Below are 24,669 nucleotides of genomic sequence, written 5' to 3' on the forward strand. Positions count from 1 at the left end.
TCGCAGGAGGACCAAAGTAGCTTCAAATGCCCCCCGAAGTGCACTCACACCTGGAAAGCATCCTGCCGGAGCATCTGGCACACGCCCGGGAATGAGCTACGCAGGAGCCGCCAGGCCGACCGAGGCGCCCAGTAGTCCCCGCCCGTCGAAGGTCAGTGACATCTGTTTCGCTCTGGACCAGATGAAGAAACTCTTCATTCAGTTTCCCGTACTCGAAATGATGTTTACGGTGAACACCAACGTGCTAACTGGAACCTGTTAATGGCTAGACAACCAACATTGCCTAGTTCTCTTAAGGTTGTATTTTGGAATGCCAACAGTATTTCAAACAAGAAATTAGATTTTGAGAATTTTCTAATACAACAAAACATCGATGTTGTACTGGTGCAGGAAACCCACCTGCACAATGAACTTTTTGGCATTCCAAACTACCGTTTTTACCAAAGAGAACGCGTTGGACGTGCTGGAGGAGGAGTTGGCATTTTTGTCAAACGTAATCTTCCTCACGTACAATTCGGCATTGACTCGGATCAGTTACACGGCTCGGAAGCCGTGGGGGTTGAACTCCAACTGAGAAGAGGTCGTCATAGACTAATCTCAGTTTGCAACCCTCCTTGGAATCGTCTACTCCCACAGTCACTGGATGAACTGCTGATGTTGACAAATACCCCCACAATTGCTGCTGGTGACTTCAACGCCAAGCACAATATGTGGAGCAGACTCACCAATGCGATCGGCCGAGCGCTCCTTGCGCATGCTGGTAGGCATGAGTATCGAGTGATGGGTCCAGATGAACCCACGTTCTACCGTGGGGATTTAAGTCCTGATGTGCTTGATATCGCACTGCTCAGGAACGTCTCCATGTCCTGTGAAGTGTACACTTTCTCGGAACTTGACTCAGATCATAATCCAGTCATCCTGATGCTGGGTGATGATCCCCCTCCCGACTACAAAAAATGACATTTCACTTACTAATTTTTGACACATTTTGAAACGTTTTGACACATTTTGTAACAATTGCAGTTAATATCGGCGCAAATATCCTGTCCGTAAAATACCACGGAGGATGGGAAACCTCAACAGTCGCTGAGGTTTACATTTATGATTCGATTTCCAATAAAAAAAAAAGGTTTCAGAAAGCATTCCAAGACAAAAGTTTTGAAAATAGTGCTGCTGCTGCACCTGCATCTGTTGAATTAACAAGTAGGTATCCAAAATCAAAACTTGTCTTTTGCATCTTCTTCGACAGCAGGCATTATTATCAAGTATAATCTAAATAAGCACTTGTTACACATCAGAGTATAATTTGTTTAAATTCATTAAAAATATAATCGGGCCTGCAGTTCGAAGGGCGGGGCGTAGCCGAGAGTAGCAAACAACTGAGGACTTATATTTTCATAAAGGTATATAGAGGTCGACAAAAAATATTAATTCATCTTGGCAAAAAAAACTGTCTATTGTCTCACCTACTTGCTATAACTTCGGCTGGGTTTGGTTATCAACTTGCAGACTTGACAAGAATAGACAGTTTTTATATCCCTGATACATAAAAAGCTATTTCAGTTCGTTATTATCAGTAATTTCATATTATATATGACGTTCAAAACACACCTGTCACACTGACCCTTCGAAAATATTGCCACTTTTAATTTGGTAAACTTCTACTTTTTATATATTTATGTAGAAGTAACAACCAATTCCCCTCCGAATCAAAATCGCGTACGCTGGTGCACTCTTGATGCAACCAAATTTCATTTGGAGTTTTCAATCTTTTACCATAGTAATTATCATGTACCTTACCAAATAATATAAATTCAAAAGGGAATGGAAATGATATATTTTCCATATAATTCAATTTCTGAAACATCTTTCATTAATACTTTTGACAATCCTGTTCACAGTGAGTCTAGAAATAAAATGCCAAGGTTTTTCAGATCATTGACTTCCTAGTCTTGAAACAATAGCCAGAGTTGATGTCACATTGAGAAAATTGTGAAAACTTCAATTTTCATGAAACTCAAAACAGAAACGAGTTTCGATTGGTCTACAGTTTCTTCACCATATTCTATTTCCTGAAATAACTAAAATATTACAAGTTACCAATAAACTGAAACAATAAGTCTAAAACACGCTGAACTCGCTGTATATCAAAACAATTTGATTATTTTTAAAAACTTTCAATTTGAAATGAACTGGTAGCTGTTAGGTATGTAGATTTTTTATTTTATTTATATGTAACATTCACGAGGAGAATAACTATATACTTAAGGTTTTCCTGTATAATAAAATCCAGGTCAATACGATACCTAGTAAAAGTTTGAATTAAATTTCAGCGTAACGCGCGTCGAGAGACCGTAATTTTGTTATGGCATTGGAAAAGTGTTTTCAATAATTTGAATTCAATGATTTTTTATTTTTGTTGCCGTGTCAGAATTCTTCATCATACAAACTTTGAAAATTCTATTTCGTTCAATGAAAATTTACTTGAATTCTTGCTGGTAATAACTGAAGTAATATTTTTCTAGCATTTCCCGCGCAAAACCCTCTTGGTTCCTCCGCCACTACATGATGAAGGAGTAAAAAATAGAAAAAGTCGAACCTTCAGACAGAGAGCATACAAAGCAGAAGAGGACCGGTTTCCTGTTCTAACAGTGACTTTTTGCCTTCGTCGGGCCCCCTCCAGCCTCACCTGTTGTTCGAGTGCGAAGGATACTGGTGTCGCTTCACTGGCCAGTGCTTCGTCTGCGACCAGTCTGCAAGTTCTGCCGTTTGCCGGCTACCGGTTCACATTTTGACTTTCGAAAAAAAATTGTGTGTCGAGTAAATTGGAAATGGCCAACGAAACGCAGTTTTATATGTGAGAGTGGACAATTCCTCATAGCGATTGGTTAGGCTGTTACTCGACGATCTTTCATCGACAGAGTAAGTTTTTTCACAATATATCTTAATCTCATGTATATACCTACTCACATATTCCCTGAAGTTAATGACACAACACAATAATAATTCACCATTTGAATCACCAAGGATCTTTATAAATTCTGTTAGAATTATTCATTATTAATCAATCGACAAACCGTCAAGTTAACTTTTGAAACAGACATTGTTATAGACAAAACCGTTGATTATATCTTGAATTAGCATCCATGTCTGAGGTGGGCGATACAATGTCTAGGAGAAGCTAGATCCAGGGACAGGTTTAGCAAAATATCCAATGTTTATTCGTGTCCAAAATAGAATCATCAAAAATACTAGAATTATATAATCAGAAATTCATAGTGGATGAGAGAAAATTTTCAGAAAACGTCGATTAAGTTTTATCTCTTGAACATCTTAAATAACATAACGCAACTAAACACTTTATATCATATTTTATGTACATATTGTAAACACATCAACAGAAAACCTAAGAGAGGAAGGCCATTTGTTGGTGTTAGTTATTTATTACTATTATCACGGTCATATTTTAATCGCTGTAATGACAAAATAAAATACAAAATAAAACCTAAAGAATGTCATTGGTATCCCAATAAGAAGGGACAACTTTTCTTTATTACATTAAGGGGCATATTATAAAAGGTACAAATCTCCGTTTAAAAAAAATGTTTCTCTGTTCGAATATTCAGTTCTTATTAATATTTGAAGTGAATTTCCAAACTGAAAATGCTGGATGTTGCCGTCTTACAATAATTGTAAAGTGTTATATATATATTACCATGTATTAATTTTACTAAAGGTATATAATTACCTATCAATACATATCAATCTGATCGCCTTACTATTCACGAAGGGCTTACTGATGCCATTATGTTACACTCCAGGTGAGATAATCACATGCAATAAACGAACGAATGAATGAACTAGGATTTGAAAAAACCGAAATAAAAACTTTCTATAAATGATATTTCTCTCATTACTCACAATATATTCAATAACCTTTCGAGTGTGAGACCCCCGAGTCTCATTGATGTCGTAAAAGTACCAATGATAATATACAATTTCTAGCAATTTCTAGGACAGCGTTACGCCGGTGGGTGGAGACTTAGATCCTATATGCTAAAAATGAAAATGCCTAATGATCTCAGGCACCTCGCGATAAACCCTACAACTAGAGTCAGCAATTTTTATACCCATCACGTGGCTAGGGTAGAGCCTAACAGGCTGCGATTGCAGTTCATAGGATCTTTGTGGGTATGTGGCCCTAATTATTAGTATCACCATTACTACATCGCATTCTTCACCTTATACGAAGTGGGTACTTTGTTGCAGCCTTCCATAACTTATTTCGAAACAGTATTCGATATATCTTTTGAAAACTACATAAAACTTTTCAATTCAATATCCTTGGGATATCAGCGTACATTTCATGAAAACCGGAAACATATTTTTTTTAATTCAATATTCATTCAGTTGGTGATTTTTATTCTTACTAGAAATGTTAAGTATGTGAGAAGTCAAGATCAAGACAAAAATTATTTTACTACCGTCATAGGTACTTAATGAGAGTCTTGTTATAACGTTTCAGCATCTTATTAGCCAGGAGAATTTGATATACTCTGAAGTAATTTCATAATTGAAATTATCATGTAACCGTTAAAATCATAAATGTTTCCATTGCCTAAAAATCCGTTCTACACGAAACCGTTCAAACTGGATTTGGTACGTAGAATTGGAACCTCTTGTGTAGAAAAAATCCAACAAAAATATATTTATACTCTGTGAAACAAAGTTGGCGCCAACAAGAGAATATTTCAACTGGAGATGGTTGGTGAAACTCGTGAGTCCCGAGAAGAGTTATAGTTCCTTATTTCGAAATCAAATTTTTTGCTGTATTTCCGTTATTCGCAAAAATATTGAAAATTTGTTTACACTTTGTCAACTATCAGAATATGATCATAGAATTTTTATACAGGGTGTCACCCGACTTGGGCCACTCTCAACTTTGGAATTTTAAATAAGGACCAATAATTCTGTAGCAATATTTTGATAGGAAATGTTCACAAAATATAGTGAAATCAAAGTGTTTCTGATATTCCCGCAAGTTTCGACAATTTGAAGGTTATTAAATGAATTTTTTTTATCGTTATGGCTCGAATGTAGGTCATTCTTACCCTCTTTATGTATCACATCTGATTCCGAAAATAATCGGAAATGTGTAGTTATCTCAAAACCTTTAAAATATTTCTGTTGAGGTTTTCCCACATCGTAAAACAACCATTTTGGCTCTTTCATGGTTTTTATTCGGGAATCAATTAATTATAAAAAATACGAATTATTGTTTAAAGAAATGAGTATTACTGACAACATTGTATATGAATTCATCTTTTCTAGTTTGAAATTCATATGAGATTCCATAGAGGTAGCATATTCCAGAAACCATTAATATACGTTTTGACACGTTCTAAGTTCCGAATATCCTGTGAAATGAACCATAATATCTGGTTTTGTTGGTATCTAAAAACAAAATCATCTATGATCAAACACCATACACGCCATAGGTTTCATTAATGATGCTAGGCGAATGCTTTGTTGACCCAACTGCCCTTGAAGGACGAACCTGACTATAAATAAGCGGAAAGAATTCACATTACGACGACACCATTCATAGGATCGACAGAAAACTTAAAATTATCCAAGAAAAACAAATGGCATCACGATGGTTGTGCTCATTGTCAAAGCTGAGTTTTCATATTGACCGCCGAATGATAAATGGTTTTTTTGCAGCTTTCACTGCAACTATATCAAACCAGAGCCCAAAACGATCGATGTCGAAGCTTTTCTATGCAGGAAATCACCTATTGTTCATCTTCGACAAGCAAGGTTTTTATTTTCAGTCGACCTCATAGTGAGGATACTTTTATTATCTCGATATCTGAAGTCAGTACCGGCTCATTATTATTTAACAGTAATTCGTAACTGTTTATACTACCGATTTACTGAGAACTGAAATGGAAGCTTGACAGGAGAGTTCGGGTTTTCTTGAACTTCCAGGGGTTGTAATGAGAGAAAGCTTGTATATTATGTCTTAACATTTCAGATACTTGGTGGAGTTTTTGCGAATCAACTATGGTAAAATAGTGAGTGAGAATGGCTTTCATTGTAGCGAATATGAGGGAAGGAATAAAAATAAAATTATTTCCTGATATTAAAACTACCTACCGAAACTCTCGAAAATATCAGAAAAACTTCACTTTGCGATATTAAATGAATTTCAACAACGCAAATACTGCTACAAAAATACATGTCCATATGATAATATTCTGATGAAGTGCAATGGCAGATTTCTACTTTTTCTGTTAATGAGGAAGATACAACAAAAAATATTTTCGATAATTTCCGTTCTCCAGAACCAAAAAAGTTATATTCAATTTTTCAGTATCCTCCAATAGCGTTCACGAGATCCCCATGTTAAGACTCGAATTTGGATAGTCCAATATGAAATACTATATTTACGTCATTCAAAATTTTGATAAATAACATATTTCTATAATCATGATTAATGGTGCTGGTGGTCGCACTAAAATAAAAAGACATTAGATATAACTGAATAAGAATGTGCACCTTCTGAAATCAGTTATTTTACCAAATATACCAATTCTTCATATTTCGAAAACAATTCAGCAGATAAAGAAACATGTAGTTTCATGAGGGTTTTCAAGATAGATTACTTTCTATCTTCCTTTCATTAGAAGTTTCCCACATTTTTTCTATAAAGATGGAGAAGTAGAAAGCCAAAATATTTCTTTCCTAAACCTGTATTATTTGATAATGGAACCGATATCTTCGAACATATTGATTGTGACCCTGCGCTGGTGATCTCAAACTGTTGACTGTCGCTTTTAGTGGTGACAGTTGTTGTGAATGCAAAAAGTATCAAAATGATAATTCAAATAAAAATTAGAACTTCCCTATTGTGAATTGAGCCGCGAAAATGTGACACAAGGAAAATGAATTTGACATTAGTAGGTATTATAAAAAAGTCTTTTTCTTGTACAAAAGTTTGACCACTGTGTATACAACTGACTTCATATCATTTTTATGGCTGTCAGCGAAACTCACAGTTCTCTTTTCCCAACCCAAATAACTTTTTTCAAAATCCTTTCCTCGTATTTTTCATTTACAATCGTAGCGTAATTATTAAGAACACATGTCTCTGAATTTTAGGTAAGTAACTATCTTCCATTTGTGCATGATAGCATGATAATGTTTATTTTCTGTCTTCTACTCGTCTGATATTTGCTTAACAAGTCGCATTGTGTCGGTAGGTAGATAGACTGGTTTATTGTTCACTCACTAGTTTTTTATACGGTATTCTCTTCACGGAATTTAATGTTGACTCTTCATTTCAGGTGTCAATAGTCGCACCTTTTTTCTTCCTATCCCAATTCGTAAACCGGTTCAGAACAACATGGAACTCCTCTTAATACGACAAAGCGGAGCTACCTGCTAAGAATGCTATTCTTTCTATATAAACAGGATGCCAAATTTGAAGATTTTCGACCGCGTCAGTAACTTCACTATTCAATTTTTAAGTACATGTTGTTATTTACCAAAAGTAGGATATGTATTTTTGGGAAAGAAAGATGTTGGCTTTTACTTATCCATCATATACAAAAAATGTGGGAATCTTTCAAAGAAAGGAAGGAAGCAATTGATTCAAAAAAATATATTGTCCTATACAGTTTATACTCCAAGCATTCTTTATGGAATTGAATCAGATAGCATTCACAGGATTCCTCACCAATATAGTATATTATGAGGATGACTGTGATGTATGTGAAATTTTTCCTTTTTCAGTTTTTGGCAAATAATTAAAAAAATACCACAGATATTCTCGATGTGAAAAGAGATCATCCTAGTTTAATTTGAAAAGGTTATATTTTTGGGAAAGAAAGTTTTTATGAATTATTTCTGATTCAATTCCATAACGAATGTTTGGAATACAAACTGAGTAGAGAAAAGTGTTTTTTCTATAATTCAATATTCACATAAAAATATATGTTTCAACAGAATTTTTCTTCTTTCGTGTCAGTCAATGTTTACATGGAAGTAGCTGTTTCAGGATGGCTTTTTCTTTCAGTTTGTGTCTGAAAGTTACTTCTTTGCGTGATCTACATATAATCTATGTATAGAGTTACTTCTTTTATAATTAATTGCTTCCTTCCTTTCTTTGGAAGATTCTCACATTTTTTGTATCAATTCCCAAATCGAGTTCCCCAAAATAGGAAACTGTTGTCCAATTCAACCGATCTTATAGGTTTTACCGTTTCCGAGATAACAATAGTGGGGTCAGCTAAAAATGGCGTGTATACATAGGTATATAAATATTTTTTGATAACTTCACTGCTTCATCTCAAACCTCTCATGGAACCTCGTTATACTTTTCAGCTCCAATCCCAATTCAAAAGTGAAAAAGAAAGTAATCATATGTTGCTTTTTTTCTATGAGGTATAACACCACTGGTCATATATTTAAACCTATTCACATTATCCTTTGCCACTTGGCAGTCTACTCGCATCTTGAATTCTCCCAACACCATTGTCTGAAATAATTGCCGAATGACTTATTCGATGTTAGTATTTTTTTAATTTACTGCCTTCTACAGTTATAATAATGATTCTTAGTGATTGTTCGATGGAAAAATGTTGTCAACACTATAAGAACAATGCTAAGGTGGAGTTTGTTGAAAAAAATTTATACAAGGAGACTAAAGTAATATAAGAGTAAAAACAGTGCTGGAGCAGAATGTTGTTAACAACATTGTTAAGAAATTGCATACAACAGTATATACAAGTATTGTTGAATTGCATTAGTTCGGACTTCCATTGTTTACCTAATAATATATAAAATGATTTGAAATCCCTAAAAAAACCAACACAAATTAAAAATTGAAAAGAATAGCTGAAAGTAACAATTATAATAAGCAACAAAACCCTGCGGTAAAATTACAGTGAAATAAAATACAAGTGAAAAATTGAACAATTAAACAAAAATAAAAAAAATTAAGAGATTCCAAACCAAGTTACTTCATTACGTTTCGATTGTTAATATCCACAATCGTCTTCGGGTGATGACTGGACTAATTCCTCCGAGAGATAACTATTAATGGGTCATTCGGGTACTTTCACTTATCTCCTCTTTCCGCTTCACTGGTTTAGTGGGAGATGACCGTTTGGCGGAAGTTGGTCATTTTTCGTTTGATTATGGGTTTCCATATGTTGTGTATCTTTACGCTAGCTTGGCTGAATACTTTGTTAGACAACATGTATGCGACTTCTTTGAATTTCCTCCTGAACCAGTGTTCCCCATGTGTATGATGGGACCACTCGATGTTATGTTGATGGGACCAAACATGCTCTGCTATTACTGATTTTCTTGTACTCGGCAATGCGAATGTTCAATGGGCTCTTAGTTTCACCGATATATGATTTTCCGCACTCACAGGGTAAATGCAATATTTGGAATCGCAGTCCGTCTTAGGTGGCCTGGTTTTCCTGAGGTTGCTACGGATAGTGTTTCCGGTTCTGAAGCAGGTTCTGATGTTGTACTTGGACCCAGTTCTTCTCATCCTTTCCGATAATCCTCTGATGTAGGGAAGTGCAAGCACTGGTTGTAACGTTTTCTCTTCCTTGCGAGGCTCATCTTGCTGTCTTTTTGCCAAAGTCTGTTCCATCATCGCTTTGGAGTAGCCATTCCGTTGAAGATCATTTTTGATGATGTCTAGTTCCTTCTTGAGACCTTCCTTCATATTACAGAGTCCGAAAGCATGGTCTAATAGAGTCTTGATGATTCGTCTTTTAGTCGATTGATTCGTGGTTCAGATACTGTCCCGTGTGAGTGAGTTTTTGGTATACAGATGTTTCCCACTTAGTGGGAAACATCTGTACCTAATATACTTACGTAATACTGTACTATTGTACTACTACTACTACTACTACCGTAATATAATTGTTACTTTCAGCTATTTTTTTAACTTTTAATTTGTATTTGTTCCTTTATGGATTTTAAATCATTTTATTTATTATTAGACAATGGAAGTCCGAACTAATGAAATTCATCATGAAACATTGTAAATCACCTTCAAACAAAAGTATTGTTGAAATTATGAAAACCACGCTGGAAGTGAAGTCAAATTTTCTTATAGTGTACTTTTCAACATATGTATTGAAATGTATTGAATTGAAGCATCATATGGAAAGTACTCGAATAATTACACAAAGAATGAATGCCAGTATTGAAATGAGTATAAACTTTCTTTCGTGTCACATCTTTTGCAGTATGACTTTACATACAACATACAGTTTAGGTAAGCTTGATGATATATAGGTTAATGTATATATTCTGAAATTGATCAAATTATCATCAGACAATGTGAGACATTTGGTTAGACGGTACCAGCATGACATATGAACAAAAATTGTAATGTATGAAATACGTATTATACCTATTAGGTACATAACCTTTTTTAACAGTTTGACCAAATCCAAATTGAATAAACCCTGAAAATATCAAATCAGTTCTACGATAATAGCATATCTTTTTCGATAGAAATCGAGGATTGGATTGGTTCTATGGATGAATGAAACAGGCAGCCTTAATGATGGAATGAAACGTGTAACTTTTTGTACAAAAAATCGTTCGTGGTTTCATTCGTTTTCCACAATTCGAGAAAATATGAAGAATACCTACACGAGAACGTGTAGGTATCTCTTTCGCCAATCAATAAGAATTGCATTACGAAGTACTATAATGAGACGGACATCAAGTTGAGATTTTTTGATTTCTGTCGTTTCATGAGTCCAATTTGCACAATCTGATAAAATAATTTCGACATCTGAGTGACGATTGCAACATCTCTCAGGAAGAGTAAGGATCGTGCGCAAAATGTGTGGCATTCATTTGAAATCGAAATTATTTGGCAAATAAAGATGGACATTTTACTCTTTGTGGATATTTTTGAAAACTTTTGGAACAATTTTCACAGCATATATGGTCTAGATCCGTCTAGGTTTTATGCCATGCCCGGATATACGTCATTGTGCATTTTGAAATACACCAAGTACAAACTTGAGATTTAAATTGATGAATGTAGCCATTGTTACTATGTGGAAGGAAATCATAATGAGAAAAGAGAATTGAAACTTTTTTACCACTTTTATTTGTAACTAACGTTACTGCAGTTTCGTCCTATAAAGACATTTTCAAACTTATACATTAAATGTTTTTCAAACTTATACATTAAATGTTCAATGTATAAGTTTGATTTAATGTATAAGTTTGAAAATGTCCTTATAGGAGGACATTTTCATCTGTGAATTATATCTGATTCAATTCCATAACTAATGCCTGGAATACAAACCGAATAGAGAAAAGTGTTATAATTCAGTATTCATAAAAAAGCAGTAGTTTCGAAAGTATTTTCCTTTCGTGTAATTCAATTTTTATATGAAAGTTTGTGTCTGAAAGTCAATTCTTTGCATGATCTACACATGTTTGTATAGAGTTCATTTTTTTGAAATGATTGCTTTCTTCCATTCTTCGAAAGATTTCCACATTTTTTCTATAAAGATGGAGAAGTAGAAAGCCAAAACTTTTCTTTGCCAAAAATTATTCTCTTTTGAAAATATACTCCTTTCAATTTAGTCACAGTTATATTTTATCATTTTATCACTGTAGACAATGTTCACTGGTGAGCAACAGTGATTTGAATTTCAATTGTCTAAAATCATCATTAGATTTGACTCTTCCAAAAGATAATAAATGAATGAGTAAAGTATTATAAAAACAAAATGTTACTGGTATGTATTCATTTTTCTACTCTTATTTTCAGACTAGGGAGATTCAAACCTCTAACATTCAACAAATCACGATATTTCAAAAGAAATTAGGATTCGAAGTGAGGTAATAACTCACTTCAATAGATTCAATATGATTTGATTCATTTTTGGAGAATTTTACTTATAGAGTTTAATTTCTCATACTGTGGTAGAAAATTGGATCATCGCTCTCAGTTGAATGTTGGCCAACTTTCTAGGCATAGTTCTCAGGCATAGTCTCAGTTATAGTCTTAGTATCAGTCTTAAGGAGTGTGCTTCATAAACCTGATATTCTAGCCAATAAGCTGTATCGCAATAATAACAACTCCACACAAATTATGTGTAGTCATTCGTAGATTCACGCTTGTATGTGAAGTGTCAGACCAAGAATAACTACCTGTGGAAGGGATTTGCTTGTATCATATTACAGTAGTTAGTTCATCGAACAAAAAATTGATACGCCATACTCTTATAACAGCTATACGGCTACCTTTTACTCATACGTACATATACATTACAAAAGGTATAAGATACCTCAGTCTTGAATAAGTATACATAATAATTTTATAATTAATTGACATGTGAGCATCGAAGCGAGCCGGTCAGGTGGGGTTGGCCTCTCAAGGTCAGCCGTCCTCAGCGGCGAATAACCTGTGAGAAATTAGGCGGGTAGAGAGGTTCAGAGGCGCGTGTTTAAATATTTTATTTAGGGTGCAAGTCTAATGTCTGATAGAGAGTTATCTCAAGAAAATGAACTGAAAATTTATTGAACACACCTCTATTGAAATCATTTTTGAAATATTCAACTTTGTTGTATCAGATACGCTTGAAGAAATTGTTGTATAGTGGAATAGGTGTTGAGGTTTTGTAGTTTAGTCAAAATCCCACAATAATTTGTAACTTGAAAACATTGAAATTTCACATAACATCTTATAACTCTTCAGATCCACGATTTACTGTTGACCTAAATCACACAATCTTTAATTATTCGAATTAAAAAAAAAATTTAACTCATCTACTTCATCTCACTACCTTTTAGTGTGAAGTTAGAGGATTATTTCAAAATATTGTGGAACTAATTGATGTGAAACAAAAAAATGTTTCATTCATTTTGTAGCTATGAAATTTAGAAATTGATTCCTAATACTAAGGTTAATATAACATCGTTGAATTAATAGCTCATAAATAAATTCGTAAGATAGCCTTAGACCACCATGAATGAAAGTTTGGTGAACCCGATGTCTTGGGTACAACTCGAATAACATCACAAAATATACGTAAAGGATCTGGTAGAATCTATTCCACCTCGAATATTTATAAATTTGAACATATAATTTTTCATATTTATATATATTTTGAATACAAAGAGACTTCTTTGAGATATGTCGCAAAAAAATATATTTACCAAAAATAAGTTGTTTTGTATAAAAGCAAATAATAAATAAAAATAAACAATTTTTTGAAAAATTATAAAAATCAAATCTGTGCATAAGGATTAATATGTGTTTTTGATCGTGAGTTCAACTCAAAGTGTTTTGTTGAAGAGTTTTAGTTTCACTTAATATCCCTCAATTACGAACTGTAACGAAATGAGACTCTACAACTAATATAATTATAAATGATATTGTACAATATGACAATGACGTCGAACCTTCGAAATCATATCAAATATGCTCGAACTTTGAATTTCGATGACAATTTTCCTACTTTACTGTTATTCCAGATAGCTAATTATTTTATGCATGAAACAATGCAAACAATGTGAAAGGATCATAACAGTAAATACCGAAGAAAACTTTTCTCGAAAAATACTAAAATATTCTTGAACGGGTTCGTCAGAAAATTCTCATAAACTCCGAAAAATGCATAATAGGAAAACTACAATAAATCACATAACATAAATAGAGGTGATTCTGATAGACTTTGAAGTGTCCTTTCTGAAAAAAAAAATTGAGAAGTTACAAGTCTGCTGTCCAATAGATCGTTGATGTATAATAGAAAAAGAGTTGTGAATACGTCCGGTTTGTTCCAAATCTTCCAACACATCTATTGAGTGTTAGTCCTAATCATTGAAAATGCACACAAATGCATTTTAATGCAACGGTTGTTTGTGAAATGTTTAACAAAAAAGTTTTGGTTGCTACCGGAAAATGTATGAACTTATTTAAATTGAAAAGGGAATATTTTTGGGAAAGATTGATTTTTTGGGAAAACACTTTTTATCTTTCTACTTTTCATTTATTGAACAAATAATGAACTTTCTGGTATCTTGGTATCTGGTATCCTTTCCTGCACCAGGTGCAGGAATCTTTCGAGGACTTCAAATCTTATATGCAGAGAGAAACACTGGAAAAAATAAAAATTATCTATACAAACGATCTTTTTCCAACACTCTCTGAAAATCTGTCATGAAACTCCGAACATCAGTCTTTTATACATCAGTAGCTGGAAGATTCTGTAGAACAATTGCCGAGAAAGGTATATATATGTATAATAGCTGAATTAGACTTCTCAACAGAATATTGGGAAGTAGCTATTCCGACCCTCAAAAGTCGAAACTTGTGCGAGCTAAGGACTAATGAGGTTTCACCTCTAACGTGGGATTAACACGAGACAATGAAAATCGATCATCCTGCTCAAACTACCCTTTCACCTAGCGGTTGATTGAATGAGTGTTGGAACAAGTCACTCCCGCCAACTCAACCGTCAACATCCCCGGAAGAAACTCGGTCCAGACAGAAACCAAATCTTTAACATCTTCATATTCATATATAGAATTTGAAACCTCTAGCGTAAAATTTATCTATTTTAAATACTTTTCCACACCAGGCTGGATAAGGTTTCTATCACATGGAATTGTAAAACTTACTTTAGCATCAAGTTGTCGAAAAGTTCTGTAATTAAAAAAAAAGTTTATGAATTCAAACTAGAAACAGAAACTCCTTTGATATTTTGTGATAACCAGAGTGCAGAAGTAGTGTCTGAAAATGGTACCTATCATCATCAAGCATTTTTTGTTTTCATCCTCGAAAGCGAAAATAACCAGTACTGCAATGACACATTGGTTCAAAAACAACTTGGCTATGTAGTCATACATTAAGAAAGTATCATTCAATACTCGTACAAATGTTCTCAATCTCCAGAATGAACAACACGCTTTTGGACCAAATCATATTAACTTGTGATGCATTGTTTGGAACCTTTGGTATAGTAATGAATATTATATTGCTTAGGGAGGTAACTTATATATCCCAATGTCTAATAATATTGTTAGGTATATTTATTACTGACAATATTCGTAAATTTTGTAAATCAACGTCTCAACATTTGATGTAAACTTCTGATATGTTACTCATATTATTTACACAAAAAAATCAAAATTTTGACAATGAAATACACCAAGTGATCCTCTTCAAAAGGATCACTTGGTGATCGCAACACGTGTCGAGGTGTTGAATTAACGGTTTGGGGTTGGGAAAATTGAATCAAAATTCTTTATTGCCTATTTCTCAATAGTAAATCTAAGGTCTAATGTACAGAGTATATATACAATATTTACATTTCTCACAATCGGGAGTCGGTAGGGGAAAGGAAAAGGGTTGGAAAAGAAAAGGTGGGGATCAGCAAGATGATTCTTCAATATTATGAACGCTCACAGGGTAAAGCGCCACCTCATACACCCACGACAGGCCGATGGGAGGTGTCCCGCTGGTGTTAACGGGTGACTCTCTGCCCAACAGAGCCTCATTATAGCATTCTATCAAATACTTCCCGCTTCCTGCCGTGCCTTACGCGAGAATTATCGAGATGTTGCGATTTCGATATCTAAGTGTACTAAGTGGGTGTTACAGGATTATCACTAGCCACCTGGAAAAAGTTAATGAGAAAAACAGGTAGGTAAGAGTAATTCAGATGTCACGAGAATACGTGAATTAATTATCTTAGTCAGATTTTCCATGAACTAAGCGCCATCGCATTCGCGCCGTAAATGGAAGATATCTAGCATTTCATAAATCAGCCCGTGTTTACGGGGTTGATTTTGATAACTCCTAAACACCGTGACGTCTCTCATCAGCGGGCTTTCCGGCTCTTTTTTCAACGGATAGATCATTCCAATAAATTTAGCAGATCAAAGTTGTTCATACTAGTTGATATAGTTCAAAAAGGGGTTTTGTAAAATTGCAAAACTTTGACAGTTTATACTTTTCAGGTTATGATCCTCTTTTCTAATATCTCACGATCCATAGAATCAATGCGAGAATTAAATTCTCTCAGTTTGTGATTAAAATATTTGAAGAATACGGTTTGAAAACCAATTTAAATTTTTCTCACTTTCTTTTGACAATTATACTTCCTGGAGCTCAAGAATAACGGACCTGAGGCAGTTATATGGAAGACGTTCGACTGAATTGATTCCTCCTGTATGTGCAAGTATATCAGAAGTATGAAGCGAAATGCACTAATTAAGAGTTTTATCCCATGGAAGTTATTTGGCGAAAGCTGCTAATGTGAGATAAAAATCTTTTTTCAGACGCGACTATCAATGGTTGTTTTTGAGATATTCATTATGTCTCTTAGCTATACCGAATAAAGCTTGTCGCTCACTTGTCCGGCACAGCACAGCGCGTACGTCGCCTGATGGCGACGGGCAATAACATCGCCCACTTGTCTAGATACAAACAGCATACTGAAGGTGCTGTTAGTTCGATTTCAAGGTAATTTCTCTTGACATTGAGCGGTGATAGAAACATGTCTATCACTAGCAGTTCTGACGAAGAAGTCGTCATTACAGTGGCCGCATTATTGAATGTTGAAGAAAATAGTCACATGAAAGGAGGATGTGGGTCCGTCCATCCCTTTAATCAAAAGAGTTCAAATCAGGGAGAGTTTCATCATCTTTTTAACGATCTGAAAGAAGTCGAAGAGAAATTTTTCCAGTATTTACGAATGACTCCAGGCAAATTTTCAGAACTTCTAGATATTCTAGAGCCTGCCTTAAAAAGCAACTCAATTTTTCCTCGTCCATTTTCGTAGGTACCGTCTGACACTGCGCTGTCAACTGATGGAAACAACAGAAAGACAGAAACTTTTGGACAAGTTGATGTTGGCAAGCGCTGGCCGGCGAGGCCAGCGTTTTCATGGTTTCAATCCTATCCGTATTTTGACGGGACAGGCCGAGCTGTGCTGTGCCGGACAAGTGGGCGACAAGCTTAAAAAAAATAAGACAAAATACATTTTTGTACAGTTTAATGTTTGTTGTAATCTGGTACGGACTGATTTTAAATACGACGTTTCGTTCGTTAGATTCCACCATCAACTTTTTCAATACGAGTATCTAGTTTTTTCATCAATTTAAGTAGCCACGAATTCAGCCAGGTACACATGTATTCAATCTACATTTCTCTTCGGAAAACACATCATCAGTATCAGGTCAGACAATTTCCCGCCAGAAAGATGCCTCAGAAAAATTGAGACATTATTATTCGTATTTAGAATTTGAACAAATATACTAACTCTCAAAAATTTGCAAAAAGATCTTTATTGTCCTTCCAAATAGACAACTTTTATCTAATCTAACCAAGCATTCAAATCTTATTATTTCCGAGGTAGCAATAGTCAGATCATTTAAAACAAATGATATGTATAATCCGCTATTCATGCTCCTATGTTTACAATTATTACATAACAACCGAGTCACTCATATTGCAAATACCGTTAATCCAATCATCAATAATGAATCAACATCACTCATAAAAATACCTACATTGACTAATGATAGGGAGAATTAGAATATATCTATAAGTATTTACTAATAGCTTTATAACAACACTGCAACAATGTTAGTAGTGCTAGTGGCAAATAACTCATATTGAAATAATCAGCTTTGAAAGTCATGCAGAAACTTTATAATATGAATATAATATTATAATCAAAAGTATTGAGTTTGTTAGGCAAATTATGTTATTGGACCAGTCAATATTTTTTTATATAATTTCCGCAAACAACATCGATGTTCATAAATATTTTTATTTAAGTTCTATTCATCCTCTACTGCAAAGTTGACCCTGTTCTGGACCTTGCTTTTACTCCGGGGGTGGAAGCCACCCCTTCTCGGAGTGAAAAATGTCCGGGAATGAATGGATTGACCAAGTTTAAGAAACTTTTCCAATTTAAGGTTTTTCTGAACATCAATACCATTCGCAAGTGAAAATGTTGATTGTTCAACCAATATACGAATGATTCAAAAAGTAAGTAGGTATTTTACCGAAAAAAAAAAGAAGAATAATGGGTTTGTAGTGCTTGTAGACCCAATACAAATGGAGTGATAGCTTGTTGAAGGTTGAATCTTGTTTGTTAAATGCGAAAATTGAAGGTTTTAATGTGATGTGACCAAAAACACAATACACTTTTCTAAGGAAACTCAGGACTATCTGTAAAGTGCTTGAAAAAAACCTGTTTAATAAAGTTCTTGGCATCAAAACTAAGCGAGTTATGACGAAAATGATGTTAGTCCTAATTACCACTCCAATTGTAAGTGCTGTCATTAATTTTTTACAGATTCTTTCAGGGATTTCAAATCAATTTATATCATATTGGACAATGAAAAATTGTCAACCACCTTCAAAAAGAAAAAAACAACCTCCAGCAAGCTTTCATTCCGTTTGTGTTGGGTCTGCAGACACTATAAACTCACCATTCTTTTTATTTTTTACGAGCTATTTTTCACTATGATTGATTTTTTTTATGAAATATATTGTTACTTTATTCGTGATAAATCGTCTGAAAAATTGATACTTTCGCTCGCGAATAAGTAGAAAAATTGTTACCAAAACAAAGTAGTTAGAATTTATCGTTCTATCTATTCTCGGACTTGTTTTCAATGAAAAATGTTTCACGTCCTAGAAGGGGTGTCATCCACCCACAGGTGAAAAGGAACCTCTGAGACAAAATTACCTTTGAAGTAGAGGGTGAGTGGAATTCATTAAAAATCCAAATTTTTGTGAAAATCAGTGCAGTTTGGCAAAATGATAAGTATCGCCATATTTCATCTCTAAATGGACTTTATACACTTTCTTCTGAGAGTTGTCATTCATATGGGGGCGACAGCTGATTAACGGAAAAACATATTTTATACAGTTTTTTTTTCATTCATATAGTGCGCAACAGGCAAGTTCAATAATAACGATAATTATTATATAAGTTTATTCATGGAAAAAATAATAATATTTAAAAATTCATACCTTATTATATATAAACTAAAATATGAACCTTACGACGAGAACTTGTTGTCAGGTTAACTCAAAAATAAAAATCAGAACATTCCTTATTTCATGAACATTAGTAAACCTAGAATTCATACAGGTATTCTATAATGTGTATGAACATTTCGAAAATAATTTGATTTTGATTATTCAGAAGATCATTCAATTTTTTCTAGAAATTCCAATTATCTAATTATTAGATTTTTTTATATATAAAAAATAATTTTATTTCCTTCAGTTATTCAAAAGAATAACTGATACCTATCATAAAACAACTACTCCCCTGGCTATTACCACGAAGGGCGTTGGATTACATCCGACAGGTGTCAGTGCAGGATTCTTCGCTGAAGTCCTGCATATGCTATTGGCGATACAACTGCCGAAATCGATTTTCAATTATCAATCATCAGACCGGTTTCGGGCTGTTTGGCCACTCGTCAGTGCAAGGTAGTGTCTATCATCAATATAAAGTCGATGATTTCCGATAATTGAAAATCGAATTCCCTCAAAGTATCATTCCTCAAACTAGGATGAAGCGAACGACAAACAACAAGTTTGTCATCACCCCATCTGCCTGTAAACGAGGTAACCAACCGCATATCCAAAATTCGGATATGCGGCCTTCATGGTATTATCCATAGGAGTAAGTTTTTTTCTGATAGGTCTCAGTCCATCAACCTTTAGTGAAGGTAATTTGAGACTGCTTAAACGAATTGTTTTTTAGATAATTCGATTTACAGCCAATCTCCAAGTATGACCATTTAATTTGTGATATTTAATTTCTGCAGTTATTTTAGTTTTATATAAGTTTTACTTTCTTCAAACAATAATTTAGTTGAATATTTCCGATTCACTAGATTCCATCCAGAAAAGAGCCATCCGCCTGATTGAAGACACGAACATCACTGGCAACCTTGATAGTCTGGTCTGGAACATGAAGAAAAGTTGTGAATTTGTCTGTTTTCTATAGATACTTTCAAAGAAAGTGTTTATGTGACTTGGCACATTTGATTCCACCAAGAGCGTTACATATCAGCAATACGCGACGGACTGTGGCTGCTCATCGTTTTGAGGTTCAACTCAGTACACCTCGAACTTCACTATTCAAGAACTTTTTCATTTGGAGAACTGCGTTTATGTGAAATAAACTTCCCGAGAACGCTTTTCCAAATGAATTTAATCTCCAGCGATTCATATTTAATGTGAATCGGTACTTTCGCACAGGCACTTCTATTATTTCAATTTTTTTTAATGTATTCTTTTCACACCACCCTAGTTTAAAATTCCATAACCCATCTGAGATTGTATCAATGAAAAATAAAAAATCTCAAGTAAATGTATGTTTGAAAGTCGTTTCACAAGTTTGGAAGAAGGTTTCTAATTTTTTCAACAATATAATTCATTTGATCGTCCCATCATTATTTCAAAATATTTGACACAGTCACTTTCAAGAATTTGTGTATTATTGATAATTTTGAGAGGGCCTAAGTTAGGTAATGAATTTTCATAAGGAGTGAACGAAAGACATGGTTTTAACAAAAATTATTCTAAAAATTTATTGACAAACCACTGACTAATATTTTTGAAATCATCTAGAATAATGGTTTTCAATTCAGTCCAAGTTTCAGCTGTATATAGAATAACCGTATCACCTGCAAGCGGGTGAATTTATCCTTTAATTCCTAGTGAAAGCAAATTATTTATGGTAAAAATCTAAGAATCAAGCAAAAATTATAATTACTTTCAATCGATAAACGAGATGGCAAATGAATGATGATATAGGTATCTAGTAATCATCTGTCGTGCATCTATATAATTTATATTAATATACGGTTGTAGTGTTATGAAATAACTAATATCCTATTTTTACCGCTCTGCGTATTATTTATATCTTTCATTATCTATTTCATATAATATGTTTAATATTGATCTGTAGATGGAAAAAAATAGGACTGCTCACGTTACTGACTAACAGCAATAAAAAGTAAGCGGCTTCATTTTGAACAACTGCAGTTATTCATCTACGATTACAATTTCTCTGGTAGTTTCAGTATTCCAATATATGTTCTGAGCTTAACTTAAGATATTTTTGCTCTTGAAATAACCAGCTAGCAACATCTATAGTTTAATATTCCCTCCTCCTGGATATATCTTATAGGTGATATATCCCACTACGAAGACCTTATCTATGGGGTCGATTGAAGACTCATTCCACGAATATCAAGGATAAACGTGGCTCTCCAAGGCAACTAGATGATCTCGTGATCAAACACCAAACAGCGCTGTGTTGACCCGCCAAGGTATCATCAGTTGTGCTACGCTGAATCAATCAACTGTACTAAAATAGACAAGCGTAAAAGTGAATGTGATGACATCTCCCCTTACAAAGACGCCATCTATTGGATCGCTAGAAAACTTAATCCACGAAAATCAAGAATAAACGTGGCTCCCCAAGGCGGTACGATAATCTCGTGAACCATGTGCTGAAAAATTTTTTTTGTTGAAAAACGTACCTTGATAAGTGGAGGAGAAATAATATAACTAAGGAAAAATTCGTTAAAATTTGCGAATAACTGAAAAAAATTTACTTTGAAAAAAACATTTTTAGTGTTTACGTTTTCTGGCAAATTTTCCAATGGATATATTACTCATTGTGTACCATCTAGAAAATATTTCAATAAAAAAAGACCATTGCTGATTTTGAAAAACAGTTTCTAGGATATTTTTAGGTTTGACATCAAAATAATATGTATACGTCAGTTTATCACCGGTACAGATGAAAAGTTGAGTTGGATGGTATTTATTAAGTAGATAATTAGAATTGAATAACATTTCTGTTAGAATGATAATCAACAATTTCCATGAGTATTTAATTTAGTTTCTTATATAACATAACATTTGTGAATGGTTTACATTCTTAGCTATATATTTTATAGAATTTTATATTTCATAAATATCACCGAATCTGATGAATACATTCTTATGTACTCAAAAAATATGTCAAATCATATATTTTTTCACTAGCCGATATCATTTGAAAGCTATTGTTCAATACTCATACTTCGTTTGGAAATGTAACATTACTTTCTACATTTTTGAAAAATTCCAACCGAAACTTTCTGTAAATATCAAGAATTTCAACTATCACTTTGAAAACGATTATTTTAAATCACGTTTCAGTTATTCGCATTTCTCGGACAATTTTTTACAAATAATCAAAACATGTTTGCCATTATTTTGGTCAAAAAAATTTAATTATCAGTAATTTTCCAATAGCCGAGATTAATTTGAATAAGTCAGTTTTCGAAACCTTTGTTCCTAATTAAATAAATAAATAGGAAAAATATCATGTGGTGTAGTTTCGTGAGCTAGGGCGTCAGCTAACTGTTAAACAAGTAACACATTTTTTTTGTTTCAGATTTTTTCAAGAAATACTCATTGACGACATTGCATCCCGTATACGTAAGTAATGATCATTATGACTGCGGGTTCAAGTTCAAAGTTGGAACCTGAAATTAAAATTAAAAATATTGTAGTCAGATTCGAAATTGTTTTAGATACCAACTCATAGTTTTTGCAACTCTGTATCAACAGTTTCAATATTTCTTATTTTTATAAACTGTTTCAAATGATAAATTTCTTTTTTAACATTTTTTTCCAGAAACAAATTGACTTTGATTTTTCCCTATCTCCGCTTCCAAATCTAATTACTATCAACTTGACAATGTGTGTTAGCTTGATTTGTGTAATAGTAAGCAAATTGGGATGTCTGCTTCCTTGTAGTAGGAATAACAGAATCACTCGTGGTGCTATTATTTCCTTATCGGGTGGTGGTCCAAAAATGGTTCTGTCTAAGGCGTATATATCCGTGTCGAAAGAATGTATGACTCAATCAGTGTCACCAACAGAATCTTTGAGATACCGAGCTCCCTCTCGTAGAAAGTCCTGTCACGGTAATACCGTGATGGACCTTTCCCTAACAACTCGTGGGATTCTTTATGAACCCTAAAGCAATCAAAATCCGGTGAGAAAAAAAACAACTTACTTCTGTTTTGTTTGGTTTCCGGATTTTGTCGTGATCTTCTTTGGTAACAATCTCCAAACGTTTCATATGCTACTGCGCAGTCATCTTCAGTGGCGTGGTCGAAGTACTCTTCTTGACGTATCAAGTGAAAATATAGAAGAGTTCTTCGACCACGCCACTGAAGATGACTGCTGCAGTTGCAGTTGAAACGTTTGGAGATTGTAACCAAAAACGACCACGGCATAACGTGGAAACCAACCAACGCCAACCGTACATTCCTGTAACCTCCTTCTATTTAGGTTTGTAAACTCTTACACTCAAAAGAAGTTTCACCAAAACCAGTCGCGAAAAAGCTCTGCTCGGCTGATGTATTGGCAGGTAGAATAGGAGAGGATAGGACAGGATAAGATAGATATATGATGGAATCGGCCGATACTTGATGAAAATCCATAACTACTGTATTCTAAGAATACTTTATTTGTGATTTTCACTAGACAGTTTTACAAAAACGCAACACCTGTTTCGCCACACAATGGCTTCTTCGGGCGTATCTTAATCTCAAGACACGCCCGAGGATAGGATAGGATAGGATAGGATAGGATAGGATAGGATAGGATAGGATAGGATAGGATAGGATAGGATAAGATAGGATAGGATAGGATATAACAAATTGTATGTCCACACATAACGTACTCACAATCGTCATTATATATACAATGAGTACAAAAAAATTGCTAGTTAAAAAATTTGGGAAACTTCTGAAGAAAGCAATTAAGTTCAGATACAGAAATCACCCCCCAATTTGTATTTGGGAAATCATTAATTTGTGTCTGAAAGTGAAAGTAAAAATATATCCTGTAAGATATATATATATATATATATATATATATATATATATATATATATATATATATATATATATATATATATATATATATATATATATATATATATATATATATATATAGGGAGGGGATTAGTGTTAGGAATTAGTCCAGTTTTGGTTATTGAAACGCACATCGAAAAGGGTTGCAATTCTGATATGTAGGAATTACAAGCAATAACAGTTTTTCATTCAATGCTGATAAAACAAAATGGAATCAAACAACTATGAAAGTTTCTATTCACAGCAGATATTAAAATGAATCATAAATACACTGACCCGTTTCTTAATGAAAAGCAATAACCCTCCATGATAATAATCAATAGAATTCTTACAATAAATAATATTGTGAAAATTCTAAAATTATTATCATGGATATTTCTGTTTTGAGCTATACTTAAATTGATTCTATCTACAATTCCTTCTTGAACTTCAATTATAGCAGATCTTGTGACAGCGCGAAAAACTTCTGTAATTTTATTCTTCATGTTCTAGTGTCATTGGTTTCTCATATAGACCTCTCCTTCAATATATTCGATAGGAGAGTAAGATCTAGGGAAAATGCTGGCCAATCACTAGGTCCGTTACTTCCGATCCATTTATTCATTCGCCACCTGTTCTATATCTTTCAATTGAATGGGTATTCAGTTGTGTATTGCAACTGAGGTTGATACGTACCCTTAC

General features: G+C 33.9%; 1 long non-coding RNA gene across 1 annotated transcript; it reads left to right on the forward strand.

Moving 5' to 3' along the window:
- The first annotated feature begins 1,011 nt into the window (after positions 1 to 1,011).
- LOC141482100 (uncharacterized) lies at positions 1,012 to 23,221 on the forward strand. Its single transcript, XR_012465340.1, has 3 exons — positions 1,012 to 1,203; positions 2,526 to 2,922; positions 22,497 to 23,221. It is a non-coding gene; the product is annotated as an uncharacterized lncRNA (long non-coding RNA).
- The last annotated feature ends 1,448 nt before the right edge of the window (positions 23,222 to 24,669 follow it).

Source organism: Leptinotarsa decemlineata, unplaced genomic scaffold (genome assembly GCF_025532065.1).
Source record: "Leptinotarsa decemlineata unplaced genomic scaffold, Ldec_3_MD MMD2_tig00000690_RagTag_RagTag, whole genome shotgun sequence".
In the NCBI taxonomy this organism is placed as follows: domain Eukaryota; kingdom Metazoa; phylum Arthropoda; class Insecta; order Coleoptera; family Chrysomelidae; genus Leptinotarsa; species Leptinotarsa decemlineata.